This window comes from Vanellus vanellus, assembly GCF_965231255.1.
Source record: "Vanellus vanellus genome assembly, chromosome: 4".
Classification (NCBI taxonomy): domain Eukaryota; kingdom Metazoa; phylum Chordata; class Aves; order Charadriiformes; family Charadriidae; genus Vanellus; species Vanellus vanellus.
Genome location: NC_138909.1, coordinates 54,381,892 through 54,406,591, shown reverse-complemented (window position 1 = coordinate 54,406,591; position 24,700 = coordinate 54,381,892).

The window sequence follows — 24,700 nt, the reverse complement described above, 5'->3', positions numbered from 1 at the left end:
TGGTATGAATTCCAGAAAATGTATTAAAACTCATATGTCCGGGTCAGTAGGACCTGGACTCAAAGAAGATTGTATTTTGAAATACATTTTCCCACTTCTCCCCTCCCACTGTTCACCTGAGCCTACAACACAACTCAAACTCATCTTTGAAGCCTGTCCACCAGCTGACAAATGGTGTATGCAACCAAACTGCACCAGAACAAAAACTGCAATACTTTCCATCTTACCTTTATAACCATCACGATAATTGTCCCCCAGAAGAAAGTGCTCAGGAACTCTGAATACAACATGTGGGTACTTCAGTGAGTGATTTATTTTACCCAGTGCACACAGGGAAACCGCATGCGTGGGACTGAATTACCATTACTCCTTCATAGAGGATGGTTATATCTACTAAGCTTAACAAAAAAAGCCATCTCTGACCTAACTTAGACATCTTCAAAGTTCCATAAAATGCCTTTGAAACATGAGTATTAAATTCACTACTTTTTTTTTTTTTTTTTAAAATAAATAAATCAGAAGACACATCGGTTTTATAAACCACTGTGGTATTGCCCTCAGTCTGTCCTATTTGATCTCTTTGTTCCACCTGTGCAAACGACTTCTCCTCTTGGCTGTTCCACCGCAGCTGAGCCTGTCACCTCCATACCTGCCAACTCCAAAAGTGCTAATTACTTCTTTTTTTCTCTCGTCATCTAATTGATTAGTATAATTAAATTAAAATATGAGCAGTTGTTTCTAACTTCTGGGTAGCTTTGAGTTTGTTGCTTCTTTGTCAGGTATCATGAATCCACCATGTGCCAGAAAGCTTTTTATTTCTGCATTAGACTGCTTAATAAAGCCTGTTAAATATCTCTATGTTGTTTTTTTTTTCTCTTGTGTTCTTAGACTGGTGTAGCTACAACACAAAACAGCTGTTACTATATATTTGTAAGGCAATTTCTGAGTTAATTGAACCAATTCATTACTGTAAAAATAACTGCATTTTGTCTTGTTTAGATTTCTTTTCTGATAGATAGAATTTTGTTTGATTCTATCCACTTCAAATAAATGACACACTTGAACAGTCATAATGGGGAAAGTTTAGCAAAGTAAGTGTCATGCACTGAGCCAGAACTCATTGCAGGGAACTTCTTCTGTATTAGAAGTCCTGTAAACACTGTTTGTTTGAGTCAATTTTCTACTCAAAACAAGAAAACAAGTAATTTTTTTTCTATCTATTTGTTTTAGCTATGGGGCTTCCTTTTTGTTTTTGAAACTTGGAGTAAACAGCCTAAATTTTAGGCTCTGCAAAAAATGTCCAGAACTCCGAAAAAAAAATTGCAAACTTCTTAGGATTAGGCACATGCCAATATGGGAATATATAGGAATATATGTACTAGTGTAAGTGAAAATTTTTAAGAAAGACAGAATTAATTCTTTCTTGAAGTATTGTACTCCATGCACAATATGTTCATTATGAAACATTTACATTTTGTTTTCTATCATTACTTTTCCTCTTGCTTTTTGGCAGCCATCAGGATTTATAGAAGGAATACGAAGAACTTACCGTCTATGGTATTTTTCTGGTTGCTGCCTGTGTTTGAATTCATCTGGAAGGTGTAGACTCTCTTTTATAAATATTTTTTATCTAGCTCTATTCAGAAGAGTTTTCAATGAGACTCTGTCATTTATGTGTTGGAATGTAAGAGGAAGTCATCAATTAAAAAGTGTGTCTTCTGGACACTCTTTCTGCAAAGACTCTAGAATGATGAATAATTAGGGGTTATTGGTGTGGAAGTAAGAAGGATAAATAAAATAAACACATGAAAACAAAAGGGATTAAATGTAAACTGGGTTCACGATTAACTGCCATTTAAAAACCTGTCTTTAAGAAATATCTTGATGATCCACATTACTATGTAATACTAGATCTCTGCAAGACTTTCACTCTTTCATCCCTCCTCCTCTTCTCTGTTTTTCACATTTGCTATATTTAATCTCTGATTAGATGTAAATGCTGGAAATCAGGCAGGGGTCACCTTGAGTTTGTACAGCACCTAGTTCAAATGGGTCCTATTCTTAGTGGCAAAGTTATTACTGGATGTCATAAGATCACCCTCAAAATAGCTCTCCAAGAAATCAGTTTCATGCGTCCCAATCCTGCAAAGACTCTGCCAGAATTAGTTGGACCATTGGAGAAGCATGAAGTAAAATAAGGGCAAATAAGTCTTTGCAGGATCACCGATGCACACCGGAGAACATGAATATATTCTCTGCTGCATTTCAGAGAAGAAGTTGAAGCATATGGAGCAGGTAAACTGAACTTATGTTACTTAGCATTTATGGAATGACCGACAGTGAAAATACTGTGAAAATGTATGAAGGAGAGAACTAAACATTTTTTATCACATTTTTTGCCAAAAAAGTCATTCAAGACAATGGAACTTGTTTAATACTAAATAGACAAGGTATGCTGCTTTTCTTTATTGAAAGTTTCAGCTGAGTGGAAAAAAAGAAAATTTAAAAAAATCACTTTCAGATTGGGAAATTGTTCCTGGGTGTGGGTGTAGATAGAAAAAAGGGTAGCACTTAAGATTAAGCAAGGAGTAGGAGGAAATGTCTGTACAGGGGAAAGTAGAATTTCATATCCTTGAATTACAAAGTTAAAAGACATCTGAAATGTGTCTGAAATACCATCAGAAATAACATCAGTAAAGAGAATGCAAAATTACGAAGCATACCTTGATCATTTTTCAGTAGGGGTCAAACGCAATTTCATTTTTCCTACCAAAAATTGAGTCTATATTTTCTTTTGACAGTGGAAAACAGTCCCATTAACCCTAAATAAATCTTCTCTTTTTTCTTTTCTTTCTTCACTTTTTTTTTCCTTTTTTTTTTTTTTTTAAGGCTTTATCAGAAAAACTGTTGAAAGAACCATTAAATTGTTGGAGGAGGAGCCATAGCCATCAACCTACGTCTCCTGCCTCCCAAGAGAGAGATCTTGGGAGCCTCCTTTTTTTTTTAAAAAAAAAAAGTTGCGATTCCATCCGGAAGCTGTTTGAAGGAAACCTACATCAAAATCGCTTTTCAAGAAGTGGCGACACTGTTCTCAAGGAATTAGGAGACCGTTCTATCACTTCAAATACCTGGGTGGCAAAATATCTCTAAATATGGTAAAATATGGTACTATGAAGAGAACTTTCAGGTACAACTATACATTAGAATAGCTAAGTAAACCAAAGGCAACCCAGCAGGATAATTCACCCACCACCATTTTTGTTTGTAGGTACCAAAACCAGAAACTCCTCTAACCCTGCGGTGGGCAGTCAGATGGAGACGGCAGGGAGTGCGGGAGTAGGAAGCAGGCTGCCCAGGAGGAAGGTCCTGGCACATCACCTACTCCCACCTCCTCTTCTGGCCAGGGAGAGCTCTGACAGGGACTCATCTGTGCACTTGGCGCTTTTGCTCTTTACTTTTCCAGCTCCTGCCGTTGCAGGACCTCCTTCGCCCCTCCTCCTCTTGCTTCCATTGGCTTCTAGTATCTACTGAGGCTTTCCAGCTGGTCCCTGAGGTTGGCCAAGCTCTGGGCCAAGCCTTTTCTGGCTGTCTTTGAAGTACCAAAACCCTGGACGCTTCCCAGAGGGGTATTTCAGCAACCACGCTGCAGCCAGACAAAGGAGGAATGGGCAGGAAAAACAGGAGCTGTGGTAGGGCCTCTGGAAGGGATGGAATTGTCTTGGGAAACTGAGAGCAAACATGAACAATTGTGCCACCGGCTAGGTGTTTTGCCTCTGACTATAACTTAAATAAAATGAAAGGACACAGACTTTGTCATCCTAAGCATATAACTCCTGTCACCAGTAACCATCATAATTTTCACTCTCAGACACGTTGTCCGTGTTACGTATTCGCAACCATTGGCCCAGTCTCTTGGCTGCCCCAATGTAGACCCATAAAAGATTTCCAAGATTAGGATTAAAGTCTTTCTAATTAAACCCTGTATCCACATCACAGTTATCCTTCCATAACTCTTTCTGTCCCTCTCCAGAGAAGCCAGACATTGCCCACCAGTCCACCACATTTCGGTATTCAATTTTCAGAGCCAAAGGAAGCACAAACACCTGTGAGTTCACATCTTACTGAGCTACCTTCACCTTCGAAGCAATCATTATGGAACATTTCCCATCCAAACTACAGCATGAACAACTGTGCAGAGAAAGGCCATGAATTAAGGACTCTCTTTCCAATGTTGTCACGCCAATATTTTTAAGTGTGGTGCTAAATTAATTTATGATAAGAGACAGCTCTATGCAGTAACCTTCCCTCTATAACATTACACAGCAGCACAAATCTGACAAATAATTCAGAAGGAATTATTTGTAACATTTGTAATCATACTTACTCACAAATACGCCATAAAACGATCCCAAGCTGGCAGTTTAATAGCTTTATCTCTGATTACTGTTCCCATAAAAACCTCGGAGAAACAGAAGTGCCTGCATTTGGATGACAAAATCCCCAGCTATTTCAAAGACAACTAAAATTTTAAAACAATAAAGATGTTTTTATTGTTCCCTACAGTAAAAGCATGACAGACTAAATAACGATACTAGCATAAATTCAAGGAAAGCCTCTCCCTCTAGCAGAGGCTGAGACAGGCCTTAGGCATCAGCTCAGTTAAGTATTCATAGCAATCTTCATAGCAATTCTTATTTCAAAGTAAAAACAGCCCATGTTAAGATAAATTTGAGATACTTTTTCGGTTTTAATGTGTTTCTTCTTTCAGATATCAAAGGTGCTTGGCATAGGGTTTTCAAAACAGTTTTCTACTCTCGGTGCATTCTCCACTCTGCACAGACATTGTAATTGTCAGTAAAACACACCCCCTGTCATGCAGCTTTCCTTTTATTCCAAAATTACAACTTTGACCTCTGTCCCTTCCTGACCTGGCTGTTGTCTCCCTGGCACCTATCACTTCCTTTCTATAGAGCATCTTGGTCTTCTCCATGCCCAGACAGAAGTCAAGGACTCCCACTAAGCTGGTAGCACAGCTCTGAGCTTCCAAATAGAGCCCCAGGATTTGACCGGAGACCACATTCTACACGTGCAGCGATGGGACAGCCATGCACCATTGCTGGATCTCACCTGCAGGGACCTGAGGAAAAAACGTTGCTCCAGGGCTGTGCTGAGGTATGGGATCTCGCTATGCTTTCTGTGTCATGCAAAGTGAGAAATGTTACAGGATTATGCGTGAGACTCAGTGCTTTCATCAGCTACTGCTCATTTTTTATTTCTGATATTCAGGGAGACATTCATGTCTTCAAAAGGAGGTTTTTACAAATAGGCTGGAGTTCTGGCAGCCCCTATGCAGCCAGGAAAGAAACAGGCACTTCCAGGGTGCCTGTGCCAACTTGGTTAAAACACCTGCTCTTCTCCATGGCTTATAAATGCAGTTTGTACAGTAAACTTGGCTGTCTGCACTGCAGACATATAAAGGTGTGGGAAAAAGGTGAGGTGAATCCCCACCTTAATCATCAGCACTGTAGTTATAGCACAATAAGTAGGGCAAAAAAAAAGAAATAAAAAAAAAAAGGTAGGGATGTTTTAAAGCAGTTATTTTATAATGGCTATCCTTAGTCCTCTTTAATTAGATGTCATTGGTCTGAGCAGAGAATTATCATTAACAAAGAACAAGGAAAAACCTGGTTTTGTTCTTAAACATGTACCCTCAGTGATGATGCAGTAGAGTTGCTTCTAAGAGGTCCTGTCTATTCGTCTTGTCATCACAAAGCCAAAACACAAGTATGTCTATGGCCTCCACAATATTTGAAATTTCTTTGTCTAGCCCAGTAAAATATCAATGATGATATTAGTCTAACATCTCCACAAGGATATCCTATGTCTGAAAATCATATTATTCCTCCATTTCCAGTCAAAGAAGTATCACGAGAGGAATGGCTTTTTATCACTGGGATTGTATCATCTCCTCTGCCAAGAATCTAAAACATTCTTACTGGTAAGGTTTTATCTACAGCGAGGAAATCATGATGCCTGGAGTGCTATGGGCATGAAAAAGGGGATATGGAACTAATCAGTGGTTGCAGTAAAAAGGTTTAGGAACAGAAATTTTTCTCCCATGGGAAATTCTAACACTTGAAATGGTTTTCATTCTTAATTTGAATAAAAAATATGCAAAAAGATTAAAATTAAAAGAGAGAGAGAGAAAAAGAATGATTCACAACCAGCAAGAGACTTTGTTTCAGTAATGTAAAAGCACAGAAAATTGAAGTTAAAACAATAACTTGAAGCAACAAAATAGAAAACACATATTTTGCCAATGGAATGAAATGAGCTGGAAAGAATCCTTTCTACTGCCTTTTATACAGAATTTCATCAAAATGGATACACTCTTACGAAGCTTTTCAGTTGCTAAAACTGTCCTTTCTGAATTTGCTAAATGCCGTTTCTCAGCAGGAACATTTTCTGTCCAGTTTTTGAGCAGACCTGTTTTAGAGGATCGTGTAAAAAGTGGTTAAAAGCTCCCAGGTGCACCCTAGTATTGTTGAAGCCAGATTGATCTAAGAATGCAAGGAAGGGGAGGTTTGTGGAGAAGAACTACAGGTTTCCACAGGCCAACAGGGATAGCCACAAATACAGGTGAGGTATAAGGCCTTCTGCAGGGTGGAGGTAAAAGCAGCAGTCTCCAAAGGTACTTGCATTTGTGGACAAGTGCATTAGCTGAAGTTCGGCCATTTGAGAGAAAAGGTACCTGGTAGATCCAGTCACAAGTGGTGTCCTCAGTGATAAAACAGAAAGGCCAGCAAGTTTTTAGGGTTCGTTACTGCTTGAAAAACAGTTCAAGAAAAAAAAAACAAAACAGGTTCAGCAAAAAACAAGGCGAAGCCACTTTTCTGTCACATTTGGTGGATACTTGCATCCACTTCAGTTTAATATTTCTGTTAAGGATCTGGATGATGAAATACAGTGTGCTTATACCCTTCCACATCTTCTCAAACAAGGCTGTCTGTGAGTGTGTGGGAGAAATAGGTTCTGTTTCAATGTAAGCTTGATAACTTTGAAGAAAAGGTCTGAAATCAACAATAGCCAATTGTGACAAGCATTTGTTCAAGAAAAAGAAATCAACGAGATGCATACAAAATGGAGAAAAAACATCTTAGGCAGCTTTCTGGTAGAAAAAGAGCTAAAGGAGGTGGCACTGGGTCACAAAGTGAATATGAATTAATGGGGTACTCGTACTCTTTGGGAAGTGTCTATGTAAGAACTGGAAAAGAATCAGCAATGATGACTAATGTATCCAATTTGAAGCAACATACCCAAAGAAGCGGATTGAAAGAGAGAGAACAACAAGAATGATAGGAAGTTTGGGAAAAAAATCTTTGCAGAAAAGTAGATGTTTGGCATCCAAACATTTTTACTAATGAGAATTGTACAATATTCTTATCTATGCATCTTAGACTCATCTTAATTGCCAAAGTACTGTGGACTACCAGCTTCCAACTGATTGTACTGTGTTGTTGCGTTTAATCTGTGAATGGTTGGTTTGAAGTCTTGACCTGTGCTGAGGGAAGGATTTTGTTAGTAGAAGAATCATGCTTAATGCTGCTGGCTACTCACACACAGAAAAAGTGAACAAAAAATATGAAGTAAGTTTTAAAATGGGGACGTAAAGAGGGAGCAACTGTCAGTTTTCTGTATTTCCTCCCTAATTCAGAGACAGAATAGTACCAGTTTTAGTACCAGATTACAGAGGATGAGGAATAGGGAAACTAATTGTCTTTTTTTTGAGTGTAAGATGAGAATTGTAATTTCTGACTGCAAGCTCCAGTGGCAGGACACTTTTCTTTGATGCTAATGCAGCACTGATAAGCGAATACTCTGATGGTGCTCAGTAAATTATTCTGCTTTGTGTTGAGCCAGACATCAGCCAGTGCAGAGATAAGACAGAGCTTTGCCAAGTGGACAAAACCATACAGTCTCTGACTGGCATTATTTTTTTTCCTTTAAGGGGAAAAAGGATATAACAAAATGTATTTGTTGGCTAAATGGACCTTATCTCAGTTACATGGTTGTACCCTACAGCACTAACTCTGAGTACAATTAACCCTATTCCAGATATACTGAAATTGTCATCAGAAGCAGTTCTGAAATTTGGGGCTATTCTGCCAGAACAAAACCCATCATGTATAGCACTTATCTAAATGACTGACTGAACCAGACAATGATTTGGAACCCTTTTATAGCCATCTTCAAATCTATTTTTGACACCGATCTGTCTTTTCAGAACAATAGTCTCTAACTAGGGACACCTAAAGTTTGTTTGTGGACTTTTGGTGCATGTTTACCTAAGCATACTGCTGTTTCCACTTCACAACCATGTGTTAAATTGACAATTACCACTGTATCCTCTAACACTAAACTTTGGCAGCTTTGGCAGATGTTGCCAGCTGACAGTGAAGACGATGAGACATGCCATAGGGACGAGATGGAAGTACCTGAGTAATTTGGCACTCTTAATGCTGACCTACATCACGGAGGGTCGAGACCATCCCTTTGTTCAGGAGAAATATGAGACGACAATGTGAGAGTCAAAGCTCCAACATGCTGGCATAATGTTCCACGGTTTGGAACATGTCCTAAGCAACTCCTTTTCAAAAGGCTGAAAAGAATTTGGTCTGATACGCAACAGGAGCTGACAATTGCCTTGCCAGTACTTTTGCTACAGATTTGCTTTACAGTTTTGTGCTGAGAACAAAGATGCAGCAGGAGAGAAATCCACTTCACTATAAACAGGCTTCACGCATAAAACCCTCACAAATTTTTAATGAAAGGAAATTATTTTGCTTGTAATTTGTGAAGCACAGTAACCTTCTGCAGCTCCTGTAATAAGTCTCCATAGAATAATTTTCACGTCTGTATCTCACATTATCAGCAATAACTCATTTGTCTGATGTTTAATGGCACATGATTGTCATGTACATTATACTACACAATAAGGCTGGGATCTGAATCCTGGATCTTTTACAAGCCAGCGAAAGTTCTTTCAGCTCTCAGTCTCATCTGGAAAAATGGGATAGAAATGATACTTCAGAGATGCACCGCGGTATCAACTCATCAAGTATTCAGTGTTTTGTACAAAGGTCTCAGAGAACCACGGCTAGATACTATTTGTAGCAGCGTCAAACACTAGACATATTAACAGAGGGTAGCAGGGCAGTCAGGAGGGAACGTTTGAAAAACAGACTTCAGAAAATTCTTCTGTCTGTCAACACAGAAATTCCATTGCTTTGCAAGTAACGGTTTAGGGCCCAGACAGCTTGCTCAGATGTATTCAGAATTTAATTTTTAAAAATGAATGTTAATGCTGTAAATTGTGACAACTTAATTTAACTCCCCTGTCCCAGCTGCATTATCTGTAATGTCCCATGTTTCCTTGCACAGAACTCTTCATCTTTTGGTCAATTATGCGTCTACCGGGGATCTCTGTCACTACTACATTTAAAAGCAGATTTAGTACACTAATAGCACTAATACATTAAAGACCAAAAACTTATTCTCCTTGACTCAGCACACATTTGCCAGATCTTGTTATACTGCTCACAAACGTGTAATAATTGACTTTTCTTGGGAAATTCTTGGAGAATAAAAGGCAGAAAGTCTTTGTCTAAAGGGCTTAAAAAGACAGCACAGCCTTAGGCAGCACAGTTTCTGCAGCAAATAGTTTTTGTCTTTTGCTGAGCATGTCAATCAGCCTTTGGCTTCAAAAAGGGAATTTTGAACCAGGAAGTGCCAAACAGATATTAAATGAGAAGTTTTTTACTTCTTATTTTTAACAACCTAGCAGCAGAAGACTGTAGGTTATTAGCAACCCCCAAAGGTATAACTATTTTTTAGTAAATCCTAGTATTACAATTCCAAATTTGGGGATTACATACCTATATTCAGCTCCACTTAAGGTTTGTGGTATAAGTCACTCCAGTCAATTGCCATCATGTATATTTACACTACACGAATTTTATTACCTCTAATATCTATACTAACAGGAGTACTAAGAATATCTGGAAAACCAAGCATTCAACAGTCTGGAAGAATTGTTGCCTGTCTTATTGATTATCCTACAGATTGCAATTATAGGCTTGTGTTATATACCCATCCTGTAAACAAGGACTGAAGGCCTTAACTAGAAGATGCTTGGATCCACAGAAATCCTGTCTGCTTGCACTCAGGCATCAGCAGAAATAAGTTTTTAATTTCTCTGTGGATACGTTGACGCTTAGTGACTCCAACACTACAGATTACTATTCTAATAGCTGGGATCAGGAGACCCAAATATTGGAGAACTTCTATCTGAAAACACAATTACAAGTAGAGAAATATCATAGAATCATAGAATCATAGAATCATAGGGTTGGAAGGGACCTCTGGAGATCATCTAGTCCAACCCCCCTGCCAGAGCAGGGACACCTTAGAGCAGGTTGCACAGGAAGGCGTCCAGGCGGGTTTTGAATGTCTCCAGAGTGGGAGACTCCACCACCTCCCTGGGCAGCCTGTTCCAGTGCTCTGCCACCCTCAAGGTAAAGAAGTTCCTCCTCGTGTTTAGGTGGAATTTCCTATACTCAAGTTTGTGCCCGTTACCTCTTGTCCTGTCACTGGGCACCACCGAAAAGAGCCTGGCCCCATCCTTCTGCCACCCACCCTACAGATCAATTTATAAGCATGGATGAGGTCCCCCCTCAACCGTCTTTTTTCCAGACTAAAGAGACCCAATTCCCTCAGTCTTTCAAATATAGAAATAAATGCTCTGGTGGGAGGAACATGATGTAGAACTTGATGTAAGGTAGTCTGGAAATTGAGCATGGTTCCCATCTGACATACACAAGGCTATCCTTCTGAGGGTTACTCAAGCACCAAGGTTAAAAGTACTCAGCAATCAGGATCTGTATAATGCCCTGGTAGTTACCCCACTCAGTTTATTTTTAAGTTCTTCTGTCTCTTCCAGATATCATAAATTGATAAGACTTGAGAAGTAAATGAAAAGAATTTAGGCTATTGCACGGTAAGGGTGACACCAAAGCTGTTTTGCGGAAAGGTAAAAGGTCAGAAAAGTTCTCCACTGTTATTCTCCCTATGCAAGAGGCACACTTGAGGTGTGCCTGGTAGGAAGGTGCTCACTCTGATGTCGAGGGCATGGCTGGTCTTTGGATTCGTGTGCAAGTGAGTTGTAGCAGCATCACTGCAGCTGGGGTGGTCTACAGCTGCAAGGAAGATGAGGTTCACTCAGAAAAAGCACATGCTCAGGGCACTCAAGCCTTTCTGCAGCAGAGAAATTCTCCATTTTTGTTACAGAGTATTTAATAGACTCGTGGTAAAAGTGAGAGTCAGGGAGTAATAGCAAAAAATAGCACAAGCAGTAAGACATGGGCACCTGAACCTTTATGGTGTTGCTGTAGTCTTACATGAGGACAGTTCCTTTGATTCTGGCCCTATGAGTAATCAAGTGAACAACCCAAACATGCATATTTAATGAGAACGCATTCATTCATCAGTTAATATGCATGAACCCCAAGCAAATTTTTATAGTCCTTGGTTAATTTGTTTCCTAACGTAATGAAAGCTGTTTTGTACTTTGTATTTGTCCCTGTACTTTGAGAGGCACTGCTTATGGATTTTGCACAATTTACACTAACAAACAGATACTTTAAGCTGAAATTAGCAAGTGTGTTTCTCTGTTTGATCTAGTCATTTTGAAAAATACAGCTTTTACAGAAAGTGGCTGACACAGGAAAAGAAGAATAATTATAGATCCTTGAGTAGATTGCAGCTAAACAAGAGTAAGTTTGTGGTTCTCCTCTGCGATCCTCCAAACAAAGCTCTACAAAGAATTGGAAAGGTTTTAAGAATAAAAACAAGCAGGACCCATCTCTAGCAATCTCCGTGAAGGATACAACAATTGACTAATAAAAAGAAAATTAATCCAATATTGGAAGAATATTAACTTCTCATAAAAAAAAAACCACCTTGACCTGGTTAGCAAATATTTGAATATATAGTACATTAAGGAACTATTCAACATATTTCTGTACTTGTAACTGTGCGGTTTAGCATTTTTCGTACTAAAACAAGATAATCTAATCTCCTCTTGGATGGATCCTGTCCCTTTCAGACTGTACTGGGAAATTTGGGAACACTTAAATAAGTGAGTTCCAGCTAAAAAGTGACCTCATTTCCTATATCATCCAAACTAAGAGAAGAAAAACTTAATTTTCATCTTCAACATATAATTCATAACTACAATAAAGACTTAATCTTTTCCTCAGTTAACATGAACTTTTACAAATTAGATATAAATGTCTCTCGTGCTGTACTTACTGAAAATCAAGCTGAGATAGAAGTTGATTTATTAATCGCCATTGCTGCAGGAGGGCACAGAACCTATAGTGTTAACAGATTAGTGATCTTATACTAAACGGACGTAATTTGGTTTGAAAGCACTGACTAACTTAAGTGGTGGTTTCCAAGCAGAATAAATCAGCAGGTGTACTTCTGAGAGTAAATGCAAACAATGCTAATGTGCTTGCAGATTTAGATAAGAAGCACCAGCAATGTTTCCTATCGCATCTGTTTTATGGTCTTAATAATATTTGGTGCCAATTTGAAAGCAAAAATACATGTTTTTGTTTTATATCCCAGAGCTCCATTTGAATAAAATCTATAATTCCAGGCTAAAGGTGCTAAAAGCATGTCTCAATGAGAAAAACAAAAAAGCTGAGGCTTTCTTCCCCTAGTAAACAGTATCTGTGTTTTTATACAGTAACGCTATGCTGTAAAATACCGCCTTGCCCTTATGGTCAGTAACCTTTCACAGGCTCTTGGATAATATTCACCACCAAACACATCTTGAGCGAACTCTCTGTTCAAACGGTACATAACAGGATTGAATTTGATAAGAGTAAATCCTTAAGAAATTACAAAGAAACCTTATTCAGTCTTCTCTTCTGTCTTGCCAGTTTTATCTTAACTTTTCTGAGCCTGTAAGCTCTTTGAAAGAGAAGCTCTTTCTATCTTTGGCCTGCTCAGGACTGAGAATACAGCTAATGCTTTGAAAAAAGATTAATAAATTGGGTGTTGCAGAAAAAGCCCCGAGCCATTTGGGGTAAACAATACCCATCCCAGCCGCATAAGCAGAACATAAACACCTACACTCTCTGCTTCGGCATTGATCCAGCCTGCCAGAGGCATTCAAAGCTGGCTGCCTGTGCCATTTCAGCATAAAAAAATGCATTTCACGGAATCCATGTGCATTTGTACCACTGTACCTTTATTCGGTCACAAGGCATTTCAGTGGTCCAAGCCGTGCCAAGAGAGCACTGCTGGGCACAGTGCCCGAGGACACCTTCTGCCTGCTCGCTCTGCAGCAGCTTCCCCGTGCGTTATTACCAGAATGGTTTTCTTGCCGTTGGCCCTTGTGCACTCATACTGACTTTTACACACTTTAGTGTGTAAAGCACCATCCCTGTGCTACACAGCAACTTCAAGGAAGGTCTCACCTGAATAAACTCTCTCGGTGGTACTTGTGATAGTCAGTTCTTAATCTTCCCGTGAATCGCTGAAGAAAGGGGTTCAGTACAGTAATTCGAATACACCTCAATTGTCCCCAAAATAATACTAAAGAAGTAGATATTAGGAAATTACCTAATTTAAATTGCCATATCCATAAATTAAATTCTTTATTTCTTGTTCTAGTTCAGTGGATACAGAGAAAACTATATAAGTAAGTCAGACTAACTATAGCCTGACTTACGAGATCTTCCTGCTGGGAAACTGAGTTTCCACTCTGCCTTCTCTTTCTAGTGTTTCTTTGAGCCTTTGCCCCTGAACCTGTTATACCTCATGTGCAGCTCCAGAGGCTAACAACGGTGCTTCAGCATGAAAGCCTTTCAAAAGTGGGGTCTTTCATTCCTCAAACGAAAAAAAGTACCTTCATGTTGGGAGAGGGAAAACACGATCAATGATTTTACTCAGAAGCAAGTTTACCTGTCTTGAAAAATGCAATGGGAAGAAACAGGAGTTGTCTCACAGATAGTCAGCTGAGAACACGAATCTTGATAGCTAGGAGTGAGTGTTCTTCACTGCAGGATTCAGGGACCCCTAAATTGTTTCCAAGTAACTGATGGTATTACAAATAGCTGTCTTGCATGATAATTGCTAGTGCCTAGTGATGAGTTACAATGCATGCTGAGGTCCAAGAATATTATATCTCAACAGTGCCATCAAGTTCATTGCACAACATGATAAACTCATCGTACTAGTGAGCTTTCATTTACTGGGAACTCAAACTTCATGAAAGGTCCTAGAGTATTCTCCTTTTGGCAAGGAAACATAAACTATATCTTGTTTCTAACATCATGCTGAGGGCCAGCTGGCAAGCACATTTGCAAGCACAAGACAGTGCAGGTACAGGCACAGTCCAAAATCTACAGTGTTGTTAAATGCATCATTACACCACAATGTCACGTTCATGATGTCAGAATTGCATTACTCACGCAAGATATAGATGCTTGGTCTAGGCATCAGCAGTGAGGATTCAGACGTCAAGTGAGTCAAAGCCACTCAGAGATTAAATATTGAATGATTCAAAATCGTGCTTGCCAAAAGGCAACCCAAATCCAGTCTGTTGTTCAAAAAAAAAAAAAAAAAAAAACCAAAAGAAAAAAAGAAATCTAATGGAAAAGACTCAGGGACACCAGACACAGCGTACAATGTCATAGAAAAGGTGGATGACTTCGCTACATGGAAATATCTAGACTGTTTTGATGAAAATGGATATTCTGTCAGCTTATGAACATCTATAGATGTATTACGTACAGCATGAAATTAGCAGGAAAGCAAGTTTCTTGCCAAATAGGAGAACATAAGCAGAAGCAAAGCTTTCTCTCTTCAAAGATAAAGGGTAGGCAAAAAAAAAAACAAAACAGAACAGCAGCAGCAAACTGTGGATCAGAAAAAACTCCAGTTCTTTTACAAAGGCTTAAAAACTGTTTGTAGTTCTAAAGGTAGGGATGTCAAGCCACTTCTTAGCAGTGAGAGTCAAAAACAGTTGACTGATGAAAAGAAAATCTTGGTGTGAACATTGTAGCAGTTTATTACATGGTCTGTCATCTTTGATGAAGTGTTGTAAGAAGCCCCAAAGCAGCAACTAGCAACCTTCACAAATTTGCACTCTCAAAGCTACCAAACAGGTGTCGCTGGGTGAGACAAAAGGCATCATGGGGATTCCTGTGAAGTGATACGTGCATGGTGGTCAGCAGATGGTCATGTTGGTGCAGGTAAGGATCAGTTCTCAGCAAGTTCGATGATGCAAATGATATCCCCCCCTTCACAAACCGGAGAAGTGACCACCCGTGCCTTGATAAACCATCATATTTCACTGTGCTCAACTTCTGAAAAAATCCGTGAGAGACCAATAGGCAGCTGCCCAGTTAGGGAGCTTGCTGGAAAACTGTTTCTGAAGGGCAATTGAGCTTTCAGTATGATTGAGACCTGACTGTTGCAATCCCTTTTTGCAGCTGGGTAACATCAAGTGAAGTGTGCAGCAAAATAAAGACTTTAAAGACTTGCATACAGCCTATGTCAGACAAAAGCCTTTGAGGCTATAAGTTATGAATGTCTTTGGAAGCCGTGGCAAAAATGCTGATGTCCAGATGGTTTTATGAATGCTGCTCACTAGCTTCATGGCTTAGAGATGAGGGCTCCTGATCGTGGCAGGTTACCACTACGTTTCGCTATCAGTGGTACCACGTAAGGCTGTATTTCCTTCCTGCTTCCTTTCTATCGTAACTTCTGCAGCAATATTTTTATGCAGCCACAATGGAAGATCCACATTCAATTACCAGATGGTGTTTTCACCATGCAGAGACCCAGTGCGAAATCAACGGCTGTAGAGCAGCCGTCTTTACTGATGACTGTGCATCATTCACCCACGCATGTTGTACTGTATGACACATTACAGGCTTATAAGATCCAAATGCCAGTCAGCTCGAAGTGATTATCAAGAAAATAAATTCAATCCTAAACCTTTCCTTACTGAAAGCATGTTAAGCCAGTTGAGAGTGGTGACAACGCAGTAGCCAGGTCCTGCTATTCAGCAGCACACTGCCCCACAACACTGCAACTGATGGTGGAATCACATTGAAGATTGCAGAAGCCAGCAAAGGTTTGGGAGAGATTAAAGCAGTGTATCTGGAATGAAAAAATCATACAGCTTCAAATAAAGAAGTATACTATGCAAATGTCATCACTATTCTTCTCTGGGAAAAATTTACCATCACTGCATCAATTATATACATGCTTTCTTGTGCCCTTACTGTTAGCAATTCCTGAACATTGAGTTCTTGGGGTATTGAGGACTCAAAGCTCTCAATGTTTTGTTCTGGACATCTGGTAGGTGTACTAGGCAAAAGATTTTCCAAGGCTTTTTTGTACGACCAAGTAAAGTAGGTTGCAGGTCTGAAAACCAATTTAGAAGGATATGCTCATCAGTTACATGGAACTTCCTCTCAGCACTACCTATGTCCTCTGCAGAAAACACAGGGTTCTGCTATTCTTCCCATCAAATTATTCAGCTGACAAATATTTGACAAGTTCTTTTGTTACTCATTAATATGTTTATTGGCCCACAAAGCAGTTTATAACAGCTTCTACAGTAAAGAGGAATCGATGTTCGTTGTGTTTTCCTTGCTACCCGTGTTCATTTCACAGTCTCTTTATTTCTGTTTGTCTAATGTATGATGCAAACTCACATATCACCTACATGTACAGGACAGAAACATGCTTAGACACCACATTTGGCTACTTTAAAAACCATGGGATTTTCTTTGCACTCCCTTGCTTTCTATTGACAGTTCTCTCAATAAGAGACAGTGAACATAGGCTGTATGGATTCTTGGATTTTACAACTTTTCCCTAAGTAGAAATGATGAGAAGAAACCTAGGGGTGCAAGACTGAAGAATTCTTCCATTCTCTCCCATGGGTAAAGGCACTGATGCATTTCCAGGCCAGTATAAAGATTATTTGGCTTGAATAAGAATAAAGGATGAGCCACTGGTCAGTGCCTGAAAAAAATCTGTCACCATAAGGAACAGTAAAAACACGCAGGGAAGTCTTGAAGAAAACTTTACACTGCAGAATACACATTTGACTCGGACCACCAGTTATCTCTCGTGGCAGCCTGTCGCGGTTTGGCCTCAGCCAGCAGCAAAGAACCGCGCAGCCGCTCGCTCGACTCGCACAGCCGTGGGAAAAAACGGCAGAAAAAGGCAAAACTCGTGGGTTGAAATAGTGTAATTTAACAGAACAGACGAAGGGAAGAAGAAAGAAAAACAATAACACCGATAAAGAAGAACGCGATTACAGTACCGCCGCGCAGCGCACCGACCGGACCCGCAGCGCCGCAGCCCACCCCCGAGTGGCAACTGCCCCCCCCCGCCCGGCTAGCGCCTCTTATAGCCCGGCACGGGTCACGTGGGATGGAATACCTGCCTCCCCTGCCGGCTCCTTGGGGAAATTAACCCCATCCTTGCCGGAACGAGGACACAGCCATAGCAAGTTAAATGTGGAATAAAAGGTTTAACAGTCAAAAAAAAATATGGTAAAAAGACTGCAGAAATATAACAAAAGGGAGGAAGAAAGTAGCAGCACTATGAAGAGTGCACAGAAGGAGAAAAGGAGCAGATGAAGATGAGAAGGTGGAGGAAAAAGAACAAGTGAGACTTGTTTCCTGCTTTCAGAGTGCCTCCAGCACCGTCCCCAGCCTCAGCCATAGGATGAAAGGCACTTGTTCCAGCTGTCAGTATGTCCCTCTTCACATTCGTAAAAAAACGACCTAATGAAAGACAAATACCTAGAACTATAAGGCTGGAAAAATCCAAGCACCCCACAATATCCAGGAAATTCGAAAGACAAACAAATCTCTTTTTCTGCAGTTTTTATCAATAAGGTATTATTCACAATCAAATTTACATCCAAAGTAGGCAGAACAGAGGCCACTCCTGGTGCCCAAGCAGTTAGATGGTTTACTGAACTTACAGTATGTCTTACACAGGCTTACAGAGCAAACCTGAGACAAAATATAAGAATATAAGGCCCTGATGTAAACATGAAAATCACCGTACAAGGCAGAGAACCAGAACTGACTCCTCCAGCCCCAGTGTATAACCAGAATTTTGTACTCTGAATATCTGAGACTTTCAGGTATCTTATATCTGATATTCCATTGATGTGCTGTTCCAAAATCTTCACAGCAAAACACTGAATAAGCCTGGAAAATATGTTTGTATACGATGTGCAATCAACAAATAAAGAATGTTAATTTTAAAACTTTTATCTATTAACTGCAAGCACCTACAGTATCTCAGAGCTACATTCCTGTGACTGCAAACTGTTTACTATAGAATAAGTAAGTAAATAACCTAAAAAAAATCTGTTTAATTGCCCAGTATATGTACCATTAATATATTCATTATGCTAAAAAGGCGGCAGTTCCCCAAAAGAGTAAGTTATTGCAAAAGAATAGATGTTTCTACAAAACTAATATTGCTGAAGTAGATTCAGAAATGGGTAAGAAGCAGCTAAAGTGAGGTTTGTACAAGATTTTACATCTTTTCTCCATGTGAGGTCAAAACCCACATTCACGTTGAAATGCCTATTTTAATGAAGGTGATTCTGCCAGAGGTTTTTCCACCTTTGAAATAATTTTATATTTGTGATTAAGAAGTGCAGTTCACAGTGTCACTTGGCCCCCATTACACTTATCGAGGACTGCAACGTCAATCTGTACAACTAAGTGCATTATAATTATTGATATTAGTTTAGGTTTAACATCTTCTCAAAACCTCCGTAGTACGCTTTTCTCAAAGCAATTTACGACTAGAGTACTATTATATCAAAATTTTAAAAAGCAGGATAACAATTTAGACAAAAATGTGTTTTGAAAACAGTGGAGAAAGCTCTTTGACAGTGTTGAAATATCTTGTTTTGACATTTTCAGCATAAGAAAGTAGGAACAAGAGTTTGCTAAACAGGAACAGTGTTAAATGACTCTGTACAGTTCCAGAATCTCTATTTTGATCATTTCAAAGCTCTGTTTACAGTAGCTATTATTTATACCAGATTTCTGCAGCGGGGAAACTAGGAAATTAAAGTGTTTTGATATGGACATTGAAAAAAAGCATAAACTTAACCCATCCTTTAAAAAGATTTTTCAAGAAAATAGCAAATCAGTAATTATGGTCTGTCATTCTCTTACTCAGTTTTTAGGCAGAGTGGAATTAACTCCAGTATATATGCGTTATCATCTTTAAGTACAGTAATAATGGTTCACCTTCTGATTGTCACACTCCCATTCCTGGGCTATAGGGACCAATTTCATGTTGGACTGAGGATGCCTGTTTGATTTCAGCAAGACATTTCTGGACGGAATACCACCTAGTCAGTTGAAATTCTGCCAACTCAGTAGCACTGCTAATCTCCAACTTGCCTGGGAAGGAAGAAGAGCTTTTTTAGCAAACAAACTACAAGGAGAAACAATAAGGTCCTGGAGTGAAATGTCAAGAAAGGTGGCACTTAAGTCAAAGAATGGAGTATCTGTGTGTCTGTGTTGCCAATAAACCCAAATGCCAACCTCTAACTCAGAGTGGACTTTAATCCAGAGTTTGTGAGCAGTGTTAAGGAACAGGGTGAAGACTCAGGCAATCGGTCATGTGTAAGTGGATAGAGTGGCTAATGAAACAAGGGGCGAAAGGAGGAAAAACAACTGTCCGAATTGTGTAGGTTAGATGGGTCTTCTTTCTTTTAGTCCTTTAGTCCCTCTTAGTTTCTTTTCTTGCTGAATTCTTGCTGCTATATCTTATGGCTCTACCAAATTATGAATGGGCTGTGCAATTTGTGCCATGTGGGAAGTAAGACTTAAGGTCGGGTATATATAGTACACACAAATATGAAAAAATAAATTACATTATCGGATTACTCTTACTTAACGACAAGATTTTCTATAAAGGAGCGTTTTGCATTGTGGGTATAACACTGTTCAAATTATAGTTCACAATAAACAAAAGATATCAAGGCTATGCTAAAGTGTGGTTGACAAGATATTATGATTTGATGATGAGGAGAAACAACAATAAACAGATATATTTGTTTTCTACTAAAATGAAGAACTGAAATAACTATTCAGTTTCTGATACTGATAAGGTAATCTGCACAATTGAAAGATTTATTTACATCTGAATTTCCTGAGTCATCTTGAAGATGTCATAAGGGTTGCATACAAATAAATTGTAAGAGACATAAAAAGAGCTAAGACCATTAAGTGTGTAATAGTGAGGTTTATTAACAACAACAACAACAAAAAAGGATCTTGTCAAAGGCAATTTCAGTGGAAAACTGATTTAGGGCATCCAGTTTAGCTCAATTCATTAGGGTTGTTTAGGAAGTCTCGTTCCCACAGATTAGCCAAAGAGGGACACAGCTCTCTCAGACAATGGAATTAACTGGACTCAAGCAATGTAATTGCCAGGTCTCCGTTACCTACTCACACTAAGTTGTCTTCTACCAGCTGCCTTTGAAACACAGAATCCCTTTTAGATGGCCCTGTTCCTATACATCTGGGACCGATTTTATACAGTATGTTTCCTGCACTTGAAACAAGAAACCTTTTGCACAAGAAACCTAATGGATTAGAGAGGAGCTGTACCTATTACCTAAATGCCCTATTTTATAATTCTTTGTGGGTTGTGCTCCGTGTTTGAAGCTAGTATCACTCTGCCAGACATTCCTGTATCAGCTGAACAAAATTCTCACACTACCAATTGGTTGAAAGGAGATTCAAGGAACTTCTAGGCCAAATCATAAGATGTCTACAGGCTTACACAACCACAGAAATGAGATGACTTAAAATGAGACTTAATGACTTAACTAGATTTTCTTGTTATTTACATTCCAGCTCATGTTGAATTCAGGTATGGGTTGGACTGTTAAAGGGCACTGAAAGAGGTAGATGATATCATTCCATGGGCTAATGACTGGCTTGTTCAGTTATCCTAAATTTTTCTAAAAATTCGTTGGTCCACCATTGCTTAAGATGCCAAAGAAGAGCTCAGATACACCTGTGGGGCTGGCAAAGGTAACACAGGATCTAGAATACATACATGGCTTGAGGGTGAGATCTGTTCACAGATTCAGATGTCAAGATTTAGGCATCTACAGACAGATATTTCCGGATGAAATGTCTGGAATTTGGAACTTATTCTGTGGCTTGGGAACTCTCTGTTCTCATTCTGTGTAGCACAGAAGACTGAAGACTTTTTCAAATTAAGTTCAGTAAAAGTTCTTTTTCACCAATGGGGACTTGTTTCTTTCGATGCCACCAAAAAGTAAGCTGACATAAATGCATAAGTACTACTTAAGTTTAAGAAGCAGCAAGGGAGGTTTTTTGCATTGACATGACAAAACACCCAACAAAAACACTTTATGTCAAGTGCCTATCAATTCTTCTTCGCATTTCAAAGGTAGGCAGATGCCTCTGCATCTTTTCTGGAATATATTCATCTTCACTGACATATAAATAATAGTGAATGGATAATTTCATCATATCATTGTGATTGAAAGTGACATGAAATCTATGAAGCACTAAATGTAAGTTAAGAACATCAGGTATGTACACATTATTGAAATGTTTGGAGATCTAATGGGAGGAAAGCATAAAATAACTACTAATATCAGCATTATAATATCAGCAGAGGGTGGTGAGGCACTGGAACAGGTTGGCCAGAGAAGTTGTGGATGCCCCATCCCTGGAAGTGTTCAAGGCCAGGTTGGATGGGGCTTTGAGTAACCTGGTCAAGTGGAAGGTGTCCCTGCCCATGGCAGGGGGGTTGGAACCATATGATCTTGAAGGTCCCTTCCAACCCAAACCAATCTATGATTCTATGATTATTTTGAGAGGGAGCAGAACTGAGTTCGCAGGTGCAAAACCCTGGAATATGCATACATTTTACACTAGACCATTCTGAATTAAAAACCAAAAAAAAACAACAACCCAGTCTTAGGAGAAAATGTAGTAAGTTTTGCTCCTCAATCACCTAAATACCATAGTCTAGTCCAGGGTCAGGGTCCCTTATAATCTACTCGATACCCTGGTAGCCAGACCCTCTCTCAACATCCGTGGTACAGTCTCCTTTGAAGAAATTGTGCCTAGAACTCAGGTGTCCTTTGTTGTGGGTAGATATTCAAACTTCCAAATTACTAATCACAAGACGGAGTATTTAGACAACTAAATATGGATGAATGTGAACTTTATATACCCAGGTCCCCTGCACAGATGGGTTACAAAACTAATTCAATTAAGGAACCTCCAAGCTAGTTGTCAACACCCAAAAGGTGCCAAGACAGTCATACAAAGGAGATGGTCTTGATTACTGCTTGGAATCAATTCAGGCAGGATCTCCTAGAACATCTAAACCAAACACCTATGCATGGACAGCTGACTCCCACTATCCCTGCCTCCTGTTATTTTCAGTGGGGATCTACTCAGAGTCTGAGTCTAGAGAGCTATTACACTGACCTGACATAAGTGACTACAGTATAGGTGTCTACCTTAGGATGAGCTGAACAGCTCTTCAGACCCTGTTGACAGCATTGAGTAGATCTCTTTCAGCTATGATGTAGGTTTAGACAGCTAGGTCACATAGCTACACTCACATGTAGACAGCTAAATGTAAGCATGTTAATCTGGAGCTCAGTCCTGCCTTCAATAATTCATGTAAATTGTTTAAATTTGTGACGTTAATTTATTCTGTAGTGTTACAGCAAGAACAAAACCACTCAGATTATTCTCAGTAAAGTTAGGAGAATGTGCTTTTCTTCATATGGATACTATTTGATATGAAATGAAAAAGGAGATCACTAAATATAAAACTCAAAGGTGTTATGGAAAAAAAACCTGGTGACTAATCTCATTGTTTCAGTGTCAGCTACCACCCACTAATATTTCTGAGGTGAAAAGAACAAACATCAGCCTAAATGTCTGTCCAGAACTCCGTTACCCAAATCTTTGTTTAGCTCTTTAAACATTCAATTAACATTTACATCTTTTCCAAATTAAGATGTTACAGAAATTGTGAGATTTGGAGATGGAAAATACTCACTCCCAGTTTAAACAGTTGTGTTCTAGCTCCATTTGCAGATAATAACAAATTGACTGCTTTTTTCGCTCCTCAATTCAGAACTCCTTCGATCTGAGCTGTAACCAGCTCAAGCAGTGGCTAATGCTCAAATTCAGATACATGGAAACAGTATTGGTGCAAATCCCCACCTTCACCAGCCTCCATCTGCCTACCACATTGAAAAAAGAAGCAACACACAGTAGTAGCGTTTCAGAGCTCTTGAACAACTAAAGCAATTGCCTGTAACAACTTATTGTGATTTCCTTGGAAGAAATGTACAAGCGTGAATAAGATCAATTCAGTTTTTCCTTGACAAGATGATCAAAAGTATAAAAGGTAGAATTATCATTAAAGGTGCGTAATCTTTATTCACTACTACAAGGAGCTCATCAGTCCTCAGTACAATGCAACCTGTCAGTTACAACGATAAACTACACTCATACCCAGGCAAAGATTAGTAATCACGTGTTTCCTGTTATAATTTTCTCAATCTTTCCAAACCCAGAAAACTGATATGTAAGTATCAAGCATCCACTTCTGCTTGCAAAGAGAAAGATGTCCTACCCAATAGATCTACCCATGCTCTCCACCTTAAAGTCACAATGGCAACGTTGCTGAAGGGAACCTTGAAAGGTGCGAGTCATATAACTACAAAAAAGGCGGGGAGAAAGAAAACTCAGCCTGCAGAACAATGTTTAATCAATTAATGTTAATTCCAACAAGCAGAAGATTTCAAGCAGGGAAGGAGGAGATACACCAGGAGAGTGGTGCAGCACTGGGACACGTTACTCTAAGAGGTGATGGAGCCTCCAGGCATGGAGGTTTCCAAGACTCACCTAGACAAAGCCACAACTGGCTTTTGATTAGTGCTAGCAATAGTCTCATTTAGAGTGGGCAGTTGGACTGGACACCTCCAGAGATCTTGTCCAGCTAAAAATTGTATGCTTCTAAGAAGATATTATAGAATGAAGCATGTACCAGAGAAAGTCAAACAATTTGCAGCAGTTAACCCATGAAATACAAAACACATTCAGGTCAAATGAAAGGACTCCCTTGAGCCTTGAAAATTAGCCCCTCTACCATTGAACACAAATCCATGTAATGTTTCAGAGGTGTAATTAAGAAACATTAAGGCGTTTCCTTGCGTCTTGTGTTAAGGACATTCTAAAACAAGGTTTCGCCCAATCTCGATGTAGGGGAGGTCAGACTAGATGCCCTTTGAAGGTCCCTTCTAACCCAAACTATTCTGTGATTCCATGATTCTATGATTCTATGATTCTGTGATTCAGTTATTGAAAACAATCACACTGAGACTTTTACCTTTAGCTTGCATTTCCTTCTGCTGCTGCTCACCTCTAAGTAATAAGTTCCAGAAAGAAGTCAAAATTTTTCAAGGGGATGCCTGGCCGTCTGTATTGATGATAAAAGGCTAAAAAGACTTTACAAAGTTTCACGTGATAACTCCATTGCAAGAGCAATG